Raw genomic sequence first — 14,990 nt, 5'->3', positions numbered from 1 at the left:
AACAAAAATATAGATCAGTTTCTAAATATTTGCAACTCCCAAGCATAACTGGATTGAGAGCTAGCAAACAAGTGCTCCTATTGTCACAATAGATGGTGGGTGGGACTGGCTGAGGGATTTGCAACTCCTTCAAAAGTTGCTACACAAACATAATTTCTATTTTAGCAGAGCCTATTGCTCTGCATTCTGTCTCAGTGCTCGACCTGCTTACTTTGGATTGCTTCCCGCACTTCCATGCTATTGGATTGCATCCTAAGAAAACCAAATAGCCACTCATTATTCTTTTATCATCGAGGTCTGTAGCCCAATTTGCATCAGCAAAAAAATAATTCTTTAGTCAGTGCATTGTGTGAATATCATTCCTTGATTAGGTGTACCTTGAAGATAACGAAGTATCCTTTCACGGCTTTCCATTGCTCGAGAGTGGGAATATGCATAAATTGAGAGCATCTATTCATTTCAAAGGCAATATCTGGCCTAGTAATAGATATTGTAGAGCACTAACTATCACTACAAGAAAAATGTTGAGCGCCGTTAGATTTACCAGCAAATTTAGTAAAAGACGTTGCCAGAAGATTTAGAAGTAGATTTTCCGACTGTTAGGCGCCAATTTTATCGTTGGATTTATCATAAAAAAATTTCTACAATAATATGAATTAGTGAAATGCGACGTTTTGGACAATGACCAGCACCTTATCGTCGAATTTATCCATCGGTAAATTCGACAGAAAAATTGAGCTAAATTCGAATTCAGAAACCCTCCCCCTCACTTTTGCAACTTTTCCGCCTTGTACTCTCTTTTTCTCTCTCACCATTTTCTCCATCTCCTCTCTCTTTCTCGTTGTTTCTACCGCCGGCCACCAGTAGCAGTGCCTCTACTCCGCAGCAAACGAGTCATGTTTCTACATTGTCCTAGCCAAGTCACCAGAGATCCAGATGTCGCTGCCAGGTTCCATCGATGATGTTGTCCACCGTCATTCTTCCTCTAGGTTAGTGTGAGTTTTTCCCATTCTTCAATTTGTCAATTTTTTGTTTAGAAAACCTAACAATACTCCACTAATGGTAGAGGTGCGAGAAGCTTAATGCTGCCATTGCACCGGGAGCGCCTCTGCCGCACCTCCACCACAACTTAACAACTAGGTTTAGGTTTGCTGAAAAATTGCGAAGTAATAAGGGGTTGCGCACTAGAATGGCTAGGAATTTTTGTTTGCTTGAATGCGTGCTTGTTTTAGTTAATACTTGCAACTGTTTTCTATGTAAAAATTTGATTAATTTTTTTGGTTGAGGTCTCTAAAATAAGGAAAAAGCTCAACAAAATTTTTGTTAAAACTCTTGTTTGGTGTATAACAAAAATGAAAATTATATTTGGAGGAGCCTTCTAATTTTAGATAAAATTCTATCGAAATTTCTAAAAAATCTAAATATAATTGAATGATGAAATTAAAAACAAAAGTCTTTTTGTAGACATGACGACAGGCAGAGATGTCATGAATTGGTCTCGTGGTCAAGGTAGAGGTATGGTATCTATTGGTACCCCTAGGACTTCTCAATTATCGCCTTCTACCTCGGATACCCCTAGAACGTCACAGGCACTGGGTGCACAAGATCAGTCGTTCATCATGGTCCTTAACACCAACTACGTGGGTCCTTTTGCTGCGCCACTCCCACCACTAGGAAGTCGTCCGTCCGCTTCGCCAGAATGAACTCCTCCACCACCTTCACCCGTTCAGTAGCCCACTACTTCGACGATGACGTCACCTCAAGGGACAGATACCGCAGTGCCGGAATCCTCTCATCGATCCCAGCCAGATGCCTCACCACCGCCGCCCATCGTTGGACGACGATTTGGTCTGATGGTTTGACGGCGTGAATACTATTTCAATGTCTTTTAAATGCCAATTTATTTTGATATTCTTATTCAACATATGTGTTTGCTAACATACACAGGAGTGTACCAACGTCATTAAGTTTATGTACAACAACTCATGATCGAGCTGTAAGAATATTCCTGCTAAAGACCAGAGAGTAATGGTTAAGGAGTGAGCGGTAAAAACTCAACGTATTCAAACTTTAGCTAGTTTATATCGTCTATTTTGTTTAATTATGTATTTATGATTAACTAGTGCTAACTATTTTTTTGTGCAGGAAAAATTTATATGGGAAAAGACTCATGATGCTATGATCAGGTTGGGATCGTTCTTCGTTAACAATCTTCGCACCTCCATATTGAGAGCTTCATCTGCTTCTGCCACCAGCCTTGTCGATATCGAGAAAAATGTCGATTTGAAGGAGTAGGTGCAGAATCTCGCACAGAGCCTTCACTAACAGGCTCAACAGCGGCAACAGTTTGAGGAGAGGTATAACGAGATCCTCATATGCATGTCAGACACAGATTTTCTCAGGCTGAATCTTAGGCAGGAGCTGGAGCAAATTGAGCAGATGCAGCAACAGTTAGCAGTGTACCACGAGCAGATGCACGCTGGTGGCATCGGCACTGCTGGAAGGACACCGACATCACTGCCTAGACAACCGCCTCAGCAAGACCAGCACAATGACAGCGACGACAACTATCAGGACCCAAAGTGATTAGGGTTTTGTTCTGCTCTATTTGATTTTATCTTATTTATTTGACTTTTTATTTTGTACGTACACTTAATATTTACTAAAATCCTTATTTGAATTCCATTATTTAGAATTTGTCTACTAATTGTGTTAAAAAAATTCTAAAAAATAAAATTTACCATCAAATTTACCGGGAGAAAAATTCGACGATAAGTCGGTGAAAACAATATAGTGTGGTGTCAAAATCACTGGCGGAAAGCCAAATATTTTTTTTGTCAAAGAATCCACTGGACGGTAATTAATTACGGACGATAGTATATTTACCGGCGAATTATTTTTCTTATTCTACCGGTAAATCTGACAGTATTCAATATTTTTCTTGTAGGAATATATCTAAAATAAGTACAACAACTTTTAAATAATTTTATAAATTTGTAAAATAATTTCAAATTTAATATTAAACAAGTTTTTAATCTTTTTGTTTTAATTTATTTTCAACGATGTTAGTTGACGTTCTCAACATTTCTTTCTTCAGAAAATAAAAGATGAAACAAAGAATAAAATAGCATAAGGGTAACAAAGGTATTTTATACTGCTCACTAAAAAATTTTTAAAACCATATACTTAAAATTTAAAATTACAAGATTATTATGTTTTAGTTTTTTAAATATTATAAAGTTTATTTGAAAAATCAAATTACTTCATTATTAAAATGGGATTTTTTTTTCTAGAATCTCACAAAGAGTATGGAATTTGGATTACGTATGTATAAATGTGTTGGGATATAAATATGATAAAAAAAACAACAAACTATATATAGATGTGATATAAATATGCAATGGACTTTTACCTTAGTCCTTAAGTCAGGTAAAATCATCGACAACTAACTGCAGTTCTACATTTTTCTTCTTCAGATGTATCACCTGTTCACATGTTCTTGAATTTTTCTGCACTGCAAAAACGCATTCATATATGAAATGGGTTAAACAATATTTTTGTTAAAGTAACAATGGCCAAACGTCTTGACAAGGGTAAAAATCAAAGAAACAAACCGTCTAAAGTTCGATTAGGATGATTGACCCTAGCTACATTGAGAAACTGCCACGAGAAGAGATGAATGAGCTTAGCTGCAAAAGAAGTTTGTACCCTAAACAAGAGATTGCAAAAGAGGGTGAAAAATGTTGAAGCAGCTACTGTGCAATCAGTGATGGATGGAAAATGAGCGCTGAACCAAATAAATGGAGAAACACACCGCTATCCCGTTGGCATTGTCTTTCCAATAATATTGTTGCTGACACAAAATCATATTTTATATTTTAGTCACATGTCATGAAGCAAATATTAAGCTATGTTTTAGTTAACAATGGTACTGGTTATGCTCTCTGCTCTCAAATAATAAATATTTATTTTAAAATTTTATTAGTCTATCAAATGGTGATTTTAAAATGTTAGACAATATTAACAAATTCTTTCATTAATAACTCTATCATACAAAAATATAGAATAAGGACAATCTGTATGTGTAGTTTAGGTCAAACATACTCTGCTAGAGTTTACTAAAATAGAGCTCTCTTTATGCCGTCAAGTCAACGTTTTCCTAAATTTTGATAGTGTGCTTTGCAAGTCTATGATCTTTAATTTCCAACCTAGTCTCTCACAAATCATACTCAAGGAATCATGTCAAATGCCCAATAAGAAAATGATGAAGAGAATCATGGTTTGGTCCAATTGGAAGAAAAGGATATTAGCGGAGGGATCCAAATATGAATGAATAGTTTGATTGACAAATTCCTAGCAGACAAACCTTCTTCGACAAAAACAATGGATAATGCTCTTCGGACTATTTGGGATTGACCAGATGAACTCAAATTCCATTAGGGTTATATGTGGAACTTGACGAGACGTGTTTGGGTTGAATTAATGGTTGTAGTATATATATATATATGGTCGACAAAAAACATTTGAAAAAAAAGCAAGTTATGGGAAAAATTGGTATTGCTGGATGACCTAACAGAGGAGAGTTGCTCCTTTAGCGTGACAAGGACCCAATAGACAGCTACCAGTGGGAAATAATTCATTTGTGTAATGTATGATAAATATAATAAGGACGAAAAATTCAATTTTTTGGGCAAGCTTTTTGAGGTTAAACCAAAGGTTGGCCTTTTCTTTCTCTTCAACGGAAACTTTAAACCAAATCTGGAATGTGGAGAGAAATGGTAGGAGAGCTTTAATTTAAAGAATAGGTTAACCTGATGGACTTGGTTGAAATGAAATTAGTAGGAAGAAGGTTTACTTGGTATAAGGAGATCTTACAGAAAATTGGTAAGGTATGGAATAAGAAAAGTCAGTCAAGAGCATTGTCTAATCGTTGCCCTTTGCTAGTTACTTGGAAGGGGTGCATTGGGGGTCCAAAGCTGTTTAGAATATTGGATGTTGAGCTATCACACGAAAACTTTATCAATATGGTCAGAAATGGGAAAAACTTGAAGGTCTAAATATCATAGATAAGCTAAAAAGTATGAAGACTGAGGGTATGGAATAAGAAAATTTTGGGCATGTTGACTGTAACGAAAAAAAAAATGTAGAGATCCATAGGGTTGATTAACATATAAGATAGGAGTTGGGCGCTAAGAGCTATTGCTAAGATAGAAACAATTGGAAACAATCGTCAAGGTCAAAATTTACTATGCAAATAGATAGAAATATAAAATTTTTCCTTGCAGTCACAAACATTATGAAAAGAAAGAAGGTCATGGAGGAAGCAAAGGTAAATGAGACATGCCATAAGGGCTAAGAAGGATGATGGAATTGTAAGGGATTTTTATAGAAGATTATTCTTTGAGGAAGACAATGTGCACCTTGCGTTTGATCTCTCTCGTTGCTTCTTAGAGAGATCTGATGAGGAATGGGTAGGAAGAATGCTGAAATGGGAAGAAATTAAGAAAGTTGTTTGGGACTGCGTGCCAAGTAGGGCAACTGAACCAAACAACTTCAATTTCAAATGTGTTAGAAAGATATGGGATATCATTGGGAGGAATTTTAGTGAAGTCATTTATAGTTTCGGGTGGGAGGGAGGGGAGTGGAGGCCTCGACCCCAACTTTTGTAAAAAAGGGGAATGCTAGGGAACAATAATTATCTTGAACAACATGAACAACCACCAATCAAATACAAGTATACTACACCTTAATTTAATGCTACTCATTAAATTTACTTTTTTAACCCTATTAATTTACATTGTTCACACATTGTTCAAGAATGTTATTAGTTATCTATACTTTTCCTTTAAAAAAAGATTAATAGTAATAAGTTATTAAGTACGATTTAATTTTTTAAAAATTTATTTAGTATTTAATCTAATATAAATAAAAATCCAGCCTAACCTAAATATTAATGATTTTTAATATCTAAAAAGTAAGTAACAATATTAAAAAAATATGAAAAGATATTATTACTAATATTTTTTAATTAAAAAAAAATTTTCAAATTCCATAAAGTAGATTTTTTTCTTCTTGTGAGTGTTTTTCTTAATTCATTTGGTATTAATTTTCTCTGTTTCAACTACTACAACTGAGAGTTCTTTTTCAGCTATGAATATTGTGAAGAATAATTCAGAAACAAAACGAAAGATAAATTTCTTGCTAATTGTCTTTTAATTATACTGAAAAGAAAATTGCTGAAAATTTTGACACAAATTCTATTATCGATGAATTTTATGAAACGAAGAATCGACCATTTCATTAATAAAAAGTACATACATATCTTTTGTACTTTAAAATATATTCTCTATCAGTATATTTTTGTAATGTATTTTACATTATATAATTTTTTGCATAATTTTTTAATATTATATATGTTATTGGCCCCCCATGATACTATTTCTGGATCCGTCCCTGGGTAACTCTAACACAACATAAGGAGGAGGAACTGATAAGCTAAGAGACTACAAATATAGAAGTATAGTGGGGTGTCTCATAAGGTGATTTCTAAATTTCTAGCGATTCAATTTACCTTTGTTAGAGGAAGAAATATAGTGGATGGAGCACTGATTGCTTGTGAAATGGTATACTAGGTTAAAAGAAAAAAGTGCCCAACATGGCTGATGAAGTTATATTTTTAGAAGGCTTTTGCTCATGTCTGTTAGAGTTTTGTTGATATAATGCTAAAAAATATGGAATTCGATGAGAGATGGAGGATATGGATCCAATGGTGTTTAGCTACAGCAACAATGTCTATCTTGGTTAATGAAATTCCAACTAAATCATTCTATTTTGAGTGAGGTTCGAGACAAGGAAACCATTGTTGCCCTTCCTCTTTGTTCTGGTGTGAGAGGTTATAAAGAGGATCCTGGACAGAGTTAGTGGAATGGAAAGAATAGAACCATTGGAGGTGGGTAAACATAGGGTTTTAACTCACCTTTAGTTCACAAATGATACGATCTTATTTTGGTAAAGAACTATAAGAGAATTCTACAAGATTTTGAGCTGATGTTAGGTCTAAATATTATTTACGAAAAATTGGCAATTATTGGCATGAATGGTAAAGATGGAGATATTGAAAAGGTATGTAATATTCTGGGGTGCAATAAGGTTAAATTGCCTATCTGTTACCTAGACATACCCTTGCGTGCAAATCCTACAAGGCTGGAGATATTGAAACCAGTGATTAAAAGGGTGGAAGAAAGACCGAAAGGCTGGAGGGAAAAGTACTTATCAAAAGTGGAAAAACTGATAATGATTAAGTTAGTATTGAATAATCTCCCCATGTAAAAAAGTGTCATTACAATGAGGATATTTTTTTTGGTAAAGCTGATGAGGAAAATGGAATGTCATCGGTGAAGTAGGTTATGCAGAACCCTAAGAATAGAAATGGCCTAGGGGTTGGGAATGTGGTAGTGAAGAATATAGCATTATTGTTTAAGGGGTGATAAAGGTTCGATAAGGAAGAATGCTATTTATCCAAAGAGGTATGTTCATGTAATAATATTAAAAATTATGAGTCATATAATTTTGATATTCATCTAGACCTTTGAATGGAAGGGTGAGTTTTAGCTTGCGCCGGTCACAATAAGGTGCAACATTAGCCTGTCTTCTCTGATCATCGTAGGCATGCTAGGGAGGTTCGTCCAGACACCCTGCTCGGAGGGAGAGGGTGCGAGGGATCCCGGAGGAGGAGCTACAGGGCCTCGACGAGAGCGGACCAGACCTCACAGGCAAAGTCTAGACGTTGAGTCTAAGGAGGAGGCAGAGTATTCCCGGCAGGAGGATTACAGCGACATATCCCATGATGCTGATAATTCACCTCCACCATCACCACCACCACCTCCACCTCCACCAACATCATCAACACCATCAGTCAGCCATTTCGACCATGATGAGCCGTTCATGGCTCCCCAGGCTGGGTCGACCTCGGTGCCTCATCTAGCCAACAAGAGAGATCCATGGTGGATGAGATCCAGTTCTCCGAGGTCTTTCAGGTTCGAACAACTGACCAATAGACCATGCACCGGATTGCAGAGCAGTTTTGCATGACCAAAGAGTATTGTGTCGCATATGGTGTTCCTTTCTCTACCACACATGCTACGACCTCGGTCTGGGTGCCTCAGATGTCTCCTAGTGCCAGCTCCTCCCACGGTCCAGGTTACCAGCTCGGGGATCAGTACGCCATACCGCCTTTCACTGACTACGGCCGATTGACGATGCAGTCGCAGTGGGTATCTCCTCCACCTCAGTATCCACCATCCCCACCACACTTTCAGGCACAGCTCTCTGACCAGCCATACTTGTACCATCCATCCCCAGCATCCTCCACCCCCATCACATGCAGTACCAGCTCCTCAGAACCCACGTTTTCACATACCTACTCGTCAGACACGGCCTCCACCTTATGGCACTGGGGAGCATCTTCATTACCATGGGGATCAGCATCGGTGACGCATTCTATGTTGTTAGATTAGTTTAGTAGTTTATGTTGTATATTTAGTATTTTGTTTTGGAAGACCGCGTGCCACTATGGTGATGTTGTAATCCTTTTGTCCGTGTTCTATTCATGTACATTATTTTACAAATTTATTTACTTATTGTCTTTTATGTGACCGTTATGTATGCAAATTTAAGTTATAAAGTAGAAAACATTGTCATTTCAATTGCTAAATACAACAACACAAATTCGAAACATAATGGATCCACTACTGAATAGCATGCTTTCTACTACAACTGAAAACAACAACAAATTTGATGACTGTTATACATCATTTGTGGGTTGATTCAGACTTGTCGGCATAACCCGCACCGTTTCTCTTAACGCTCCACCTCATCCATATCGCTGCGAAACCTGGTAGAAACTGGTCTACCGGTTTCCTTCCTTTGCATGGCTGGATTAGGGTGCAAACGTGTCACATGCCACTCTGGCCAAAGCTGCTCATCAGGGATAGGCGAAAACTCCATCTCGTAAACCTTGAAGACAAACTCCTACAGGTAGACTGGATGAACATATAAACCCCACTCGACACTGGCAACTACACAAGATGCAGGTGCATGATGATTGGGGAAATGAAGTGACTGAAAAAGCCCACAGTCGCACGTCCTTTCCCTCGACCAAACATGAAATGAACCCTGACTCTACCCCTCAAACGACTCTAATTCCTCAACCACAAAGACCGAAGTCTTCCTGTCGCAATGTCTAACCCGCATCTTCTGGATGCCCTCTCTATCCTTTTCAACTGCAGCCTGCAACCAATATGACCACCGGTTACCCGCAGCCTTTTGAGCCTGCGCTTCCCTACCCTTACGGATGAACAACTGCTGCAAACTCTCATAGATGCATCTAACTATAGCTGAAATGGGTAGATATCTTGTTCCCTTCAAAACTGCGTTGATGCACTCGGACAAGTTAGCTGTCATGTGACCAAATTGATGTCCACTATCACAATGTTGCAACCATATTTTCTTATTAAATCTCCTAGCCCAGATAGCCATCTCACGTGTTAACATCCTCAAAGCATCTATGTACCACTCGTAGCTAACACTGCTAAGACTGTAGGCAGCATTAATGAGATATCGCTTGCCCTCGGCTGACTTGAACCGAGACATGAAGTTCGCAGCCATGTGTCTAACACAATATGCATGGAATGCCCTAGGAGGCTTCCATAGGCTATCATCATCTCTAAGTGAAGCCTTGATTACTTGGGATCTGTCAGATATAATTAGAAGCCCTTCTTGCGGTGTGACATGGGGTCTCAGATTAGATAGAAAGAAGGACCACGACTCCGTACTCTCAGACTTAACAATAGTGAAAGTCACAGGGAGGATGTTACTGTTACCATCTTAGCCAACTGCTATTAGCAACAACGCAACATATTTTTTGTACAAGTGCGTGCCATCTACCGAGACGAACGGCTTACAATGCTTGAAAGCTTTAATGCATGGAGGGTATGACCAAAAGACCTTGTCGAACTAACTGTAGTCTGAAACCATCAAGTGTCCATCATAGTAGAGCACTGCACTAAAGTCACATACCGTGGCTCGACAATAACTCTGCAATGCTTGGAGCAACCGCGGCACCCTATTGTACGACTCCTCCCAATCACTATATATCTGCGCAATTGCCTTTTATTTTTCCATCCAAACCTTCCTATACGACGGCTTGAAGAGATAGCTCTGTCTCGCTGTACTTTGTAGAACAGGGATGGAAACTGATGGACTGAGGATTGTATGAGGGGCAAGATGAGTATACATATGAAGTTGTTGTCCAACTGTCGATGATCCTGCGACATGGCGGGGGGTAGACACGTGTGTAGTCCGCCAAATTTACGCACCTCCCTAACGATTTTAAGTACAATCGAATTAAAATCTAACCAAGATAACAACAAAGTAAAATACTATAACACTCACCAATAACCTAGATTCTGTCGGAGGGTGACACAAAGACTCCAAGGACAACCATCAGTGAATTGCCGACATCGTACATGGTACTTTAGCCAGTCCGACTCAACTACTTGATACTCGGGACTTCGTCGAATGTTGTGTTTCTTCACGCTTTGTAGCATAGCCTCTCTGCTCCTGAATCTGTGACCAAACCTAAACTCGACACCACTATCCGTGTTGTAATCATCGGCCCTCGTATTCGAGTACGAAGTTTTCTCGTGCATCGCATCCAACCAATGTGTGGTAGTGGCTGGGCATAGATGATAACTCTGGAATTAGAAGCGGCGGAGGTGAAAGTTATCGAACTGATCCCCCAAAGGGAGTCTCTAGTATGAACTCATCTTTGTCATCATCCTCAGATGAACAACTTTCGTGACTATCAGCAATGTACTCTTCGTCAGATTCGTCATTTTCAACGTCCATGTCCTGCACTAGACTAGCACAGTGCAACGGACGTGGTTCGAGAGGAAGGTCATCCGGTACAAAGTTCAAGGTACCACTACCACCACCGCCAACATCGCGAACCTCTGCTGAAAGCTCCATCACTTGTTCAACCATAATTCTCTCGTGCACATCAAACATAAGGCGCACATGCTCATCGCCATCGAGATAAAAACAGACGAAACCGAAACATCCCATTCCCCATCGGTGCTAGCATCCTATACCCAACTCGACCAACTCTTTTCTCTTTGCACCACCGACGTGCGTCAATATCATACTCTTTAGCTTCGACAATGAATTTGCTCTTCGATTTCGGAACAGCGCTGGACTCTCGCACTCAAATATAACCCTGCTGTCACTATTTCTTATCTGACAGTTGGGATACACCATCACAACAAAAAAAACCACTCCCACCGAATATTTTTTCTAAGTTTTAGGAAGAAAAAACACAAGAGAAGAAAGAATTGATAGTTTTGTAAAGAATACCAATGATTTGCTAATCTTTTTTATAGATGTTTGATTTTTGTTTTATTATATCTCATTTACTGTGTCAACAACCTAAGTTATGTCTTACTCGTTTACAGTATAAATGAGATAAGACACATGTCATAACACGTTTATAAACGTGATACATTGAGACATGTGTGTGTCTTATCTCCTTTACAGTGTAAACGAGATATGGCTATACTCTTTAGAATACGTATATGCATAATTAAAATATTTATTTTATTTATTTAAAAAGATCTAAGAGATGCTACGATGAAATGAAAGTCTGGAAAAAACCATTGCCTCTGCAAATGAGCATGAAAAACCCCTAAAATCTTCTGCCTTTGAATTATGGCTCTCGTTTTTCAAGAAGAAACGTCTGAAAGGTTAGTATCCCATTCTCTTATAAAAAAATTAGAAATATTTTATTTGAGTTAGTAATTATAAATAATTGCGCAAAAGTTACTTGTTTTTGTTTATTAACTATTCCATGTGAACCGTTTTTCTAATAATATGTTGATGAGAAAAACGAATCTTGCAAGTCTAAGGTTTGGTTTGGTAAAATTTTTTAGAGAGGTAAAAGCACAAGATCTCATTTTGCGTTTGGTAAATTAAAAAGTGCAAGTGCTTGTACTTGCAATTTTTAAAAGTTAGGAGTACTTTTGAAAGCACCTCAGAGGGAGCTTTTCAAAACTGGCTTGTACTTATCAAAATTTAAAAAAAAAATCTAATTTAATTATTAACACCAAATTTTACTTATTTTTCCGCGCATATTTTCCGCCATTATATTGTCATTGGAATCCTCATACATTTTTAATTTCTCACCCTAATAATCTTCACAAATTCTAACACAGTCTTCATATATTTTTTATTTTTCAACCTAATCTTCACAAATTCCAAAACAAATACATCTCTATCACATATTAGGTATGAACTTCTATCTATTTATATTATTTTTTGTGCATTGTTTTTGTAATTTTTTAGTAGATCTGTTACGTTTGTTTGTTTTTTCTGTTCTTTGAAACGTGAAGAGGGAGACCTGGTTTATGAAAATCAATTATAAAATTTTCTTACACTAACTACATGAACATTAGTTAAAATTATAATAACAAATATATACATATGTAAATATAGATATATAACCATAAAAGTGCTTTACTTGAGATATGTGTTCCATTTTTACAAAGTAAAAACTTTACCAAACCAAGTTTAAAAATAAAACTTATTATTATATTCAGGACTCAAAATTTTTTATCTGAAAAGCAAATGTTTTTTTAATGATATATACCTTTTAATTATTCAATACATTAAAAATGTTTTTTATTTGTACAAATTAAATCATTTTACCTTTGACTTCTTAGAAATTGTTATTAGACATTCATAATTTTTGTTTGGATAATTAGTTGACATTTGAGTTGAAAGTAAAAATTAAAAAAGAAAATATGAGCTACACAAAAAGAGACTTTATAAATGTTAATTCGATAGTACAAAGTTGTATTTTTTGATGTAGAAAAGTTTGGTTTGATTGTATTGCAAGATCTTCTGTGATAGAAAAAGAAAGTGAACGATAAATAAACTGTGCGTCATTCGATTTCAATTTGTTGGAGCAAATGTTTGGTGGCTAATTTCGTTTTTGTGTTCAAGGTTGGTATTTCCCGTAGTGTTGTCTATTCCCGGTTAAAATCAACACTGGTGGAATTGAGGAGTCCTCTAATTGTATGGTAATGATATTAACTTATTAAGAGCCTATTTAGAGGTTANTATTGTATGTAAATTTTTTTTATTTATTAATTATATTTGAGTAAAATTAGATAAAAATATCTTTTTATTTATTTATTATATGAAATGATATCTAAGTTATTTAATTAACATTTTCTATATAAATAATATTATATAACCCGGCCCATATTTGACATTTAAATTTGAAATCAAACAAAGTTTTAACATTTCTCTTTCAATTCTCAACCATTTTGATTAGTTGAACCAACGAAACAACGAACATTTTGTTTTATCAAAATAAATAAATAAAAGATAAAATAAAAGAGAGAAGAAAACACAAAGCTTGGAACCCAAACATAAGTGTTTATGCTGCTCATTCAAGACTGAAGAATTTTAAAAAATTTAGACCATCCTAAATATTTAATTTTAAATTACAAATAATGAAATCTTTTTTTTTAATATCATAAAATTTATATGCAATAAATTATGCAACCAACTGCAATTCTACAATAAAAGTGGATCTTACCTCCTTAGTCCTTAGACAATATCATGATGAACCAACTGCACTTCTACAGTTTTCTTGTCCAAATGCGTGACCTATTCGTATGTTCTTGAATTTTTCCACAATTCGAAACTCTTGTTCTGCAAAAACTCATACATAGATGAAATGGGTTAAACAAATTTTTTGTTAAAAAGCCTTGAACTTTTAACGTATACAAGACTATAAACTATGCATTATTACTTTCGAACTCTCTATGTATTTGCGGGAAACAGTTGAAGGATATACAAAGAAGCCTGCTAAATGTTCGTGTATATAAATGTCCTTGATTTTCCTTCTTTTCAATTATCGATGTTTTTTAATCTTAACATTTTGTTCGTATATATTTGATAGTATATATATAATTTTCTAATCAACCGTGTATAAAAATAATTGATATATTGTCCGGGGCTTTTTGGGGAGGGGGTACTTTTGTTCATACACACCCATTCACACAGTCACTTACACACTAACCTAAGTACCACCTAAGATTTAAATTTGTGTGGTTTTATTTTGAGACAAATACTTTTGTCACTACATCACATGCCTCAGTCTTTGGGCATCTTTTTCTTGAATATTGTAGCTGACGCATCAAAGTCATTTTTTTATAATTTTTGTCATGTATATATGTCAAAAAGCAAATAGTAAACTATGTGGCCACTGGCCAGCCACTAAACAAGACCGTAACTTTTACCAACTTCCAAAAAAATAATAAACAAATTTACTAGTTGAGCAAAAATAATTAATAAATAAATCAAGTCGAGGCCTTATTTTTGTCCTATTCCACGGATACTAGGTTTTATATTTTTGCTTTCATAATGCACACTATACTAAGAATGGAGTGGCACATGCACTCTATATGCACTCTATATGCAGGTGCTCAATCCGATATAATTCGGTTGGATAAAATTGTCAATTTCATTGGTAAAATTGGATGCTAATAAGGTTTTTAATTTATAGCGGTCGAGTAAAGTGCGGATTAAGCTCAATCTTATTCGACTAATTTATACTTTATCTATATATGTATATTATATACTGTACAAAAATATGTTTTAAATGAATATTAAATTAAAAATTTTTTATTAAATACAAAAAATTTTTAATTATTAAAAAAATTTATTAATTAATAATTTAATATTTTTTATAACATAAAATAAATTTTATTTTAAATTATTATTAAATTATATAATAAATTGTATTTTTTTAATAATTTACAAATAAAATCAAATACCTATAATTTAAAAACAGATAAAATTAAAGTTAAAATATTTTCGATTTACAAATAAAATAAAATTAAATTTATATTAAAATTTCAACTCAC

Source organism: Arachis duranensis, chromosome 2 (assembly GCF_000817695.3).
Source record: "Arachis duranensis cultivar V14167 chromosome 2, aradu.V14167.gnm2.J7QH, whole genome shotgun sequence".
In the NCBI taxonomy this organism is placed as follows: Eukaryota; Viridiplantae; Streptophyta; class Magnoliopsida; order Fabales; family Fabaceae; genus Arachis; species Arachis duranensis.
This window is presented reverse-complemented; position numbering follows the sequence as displayed.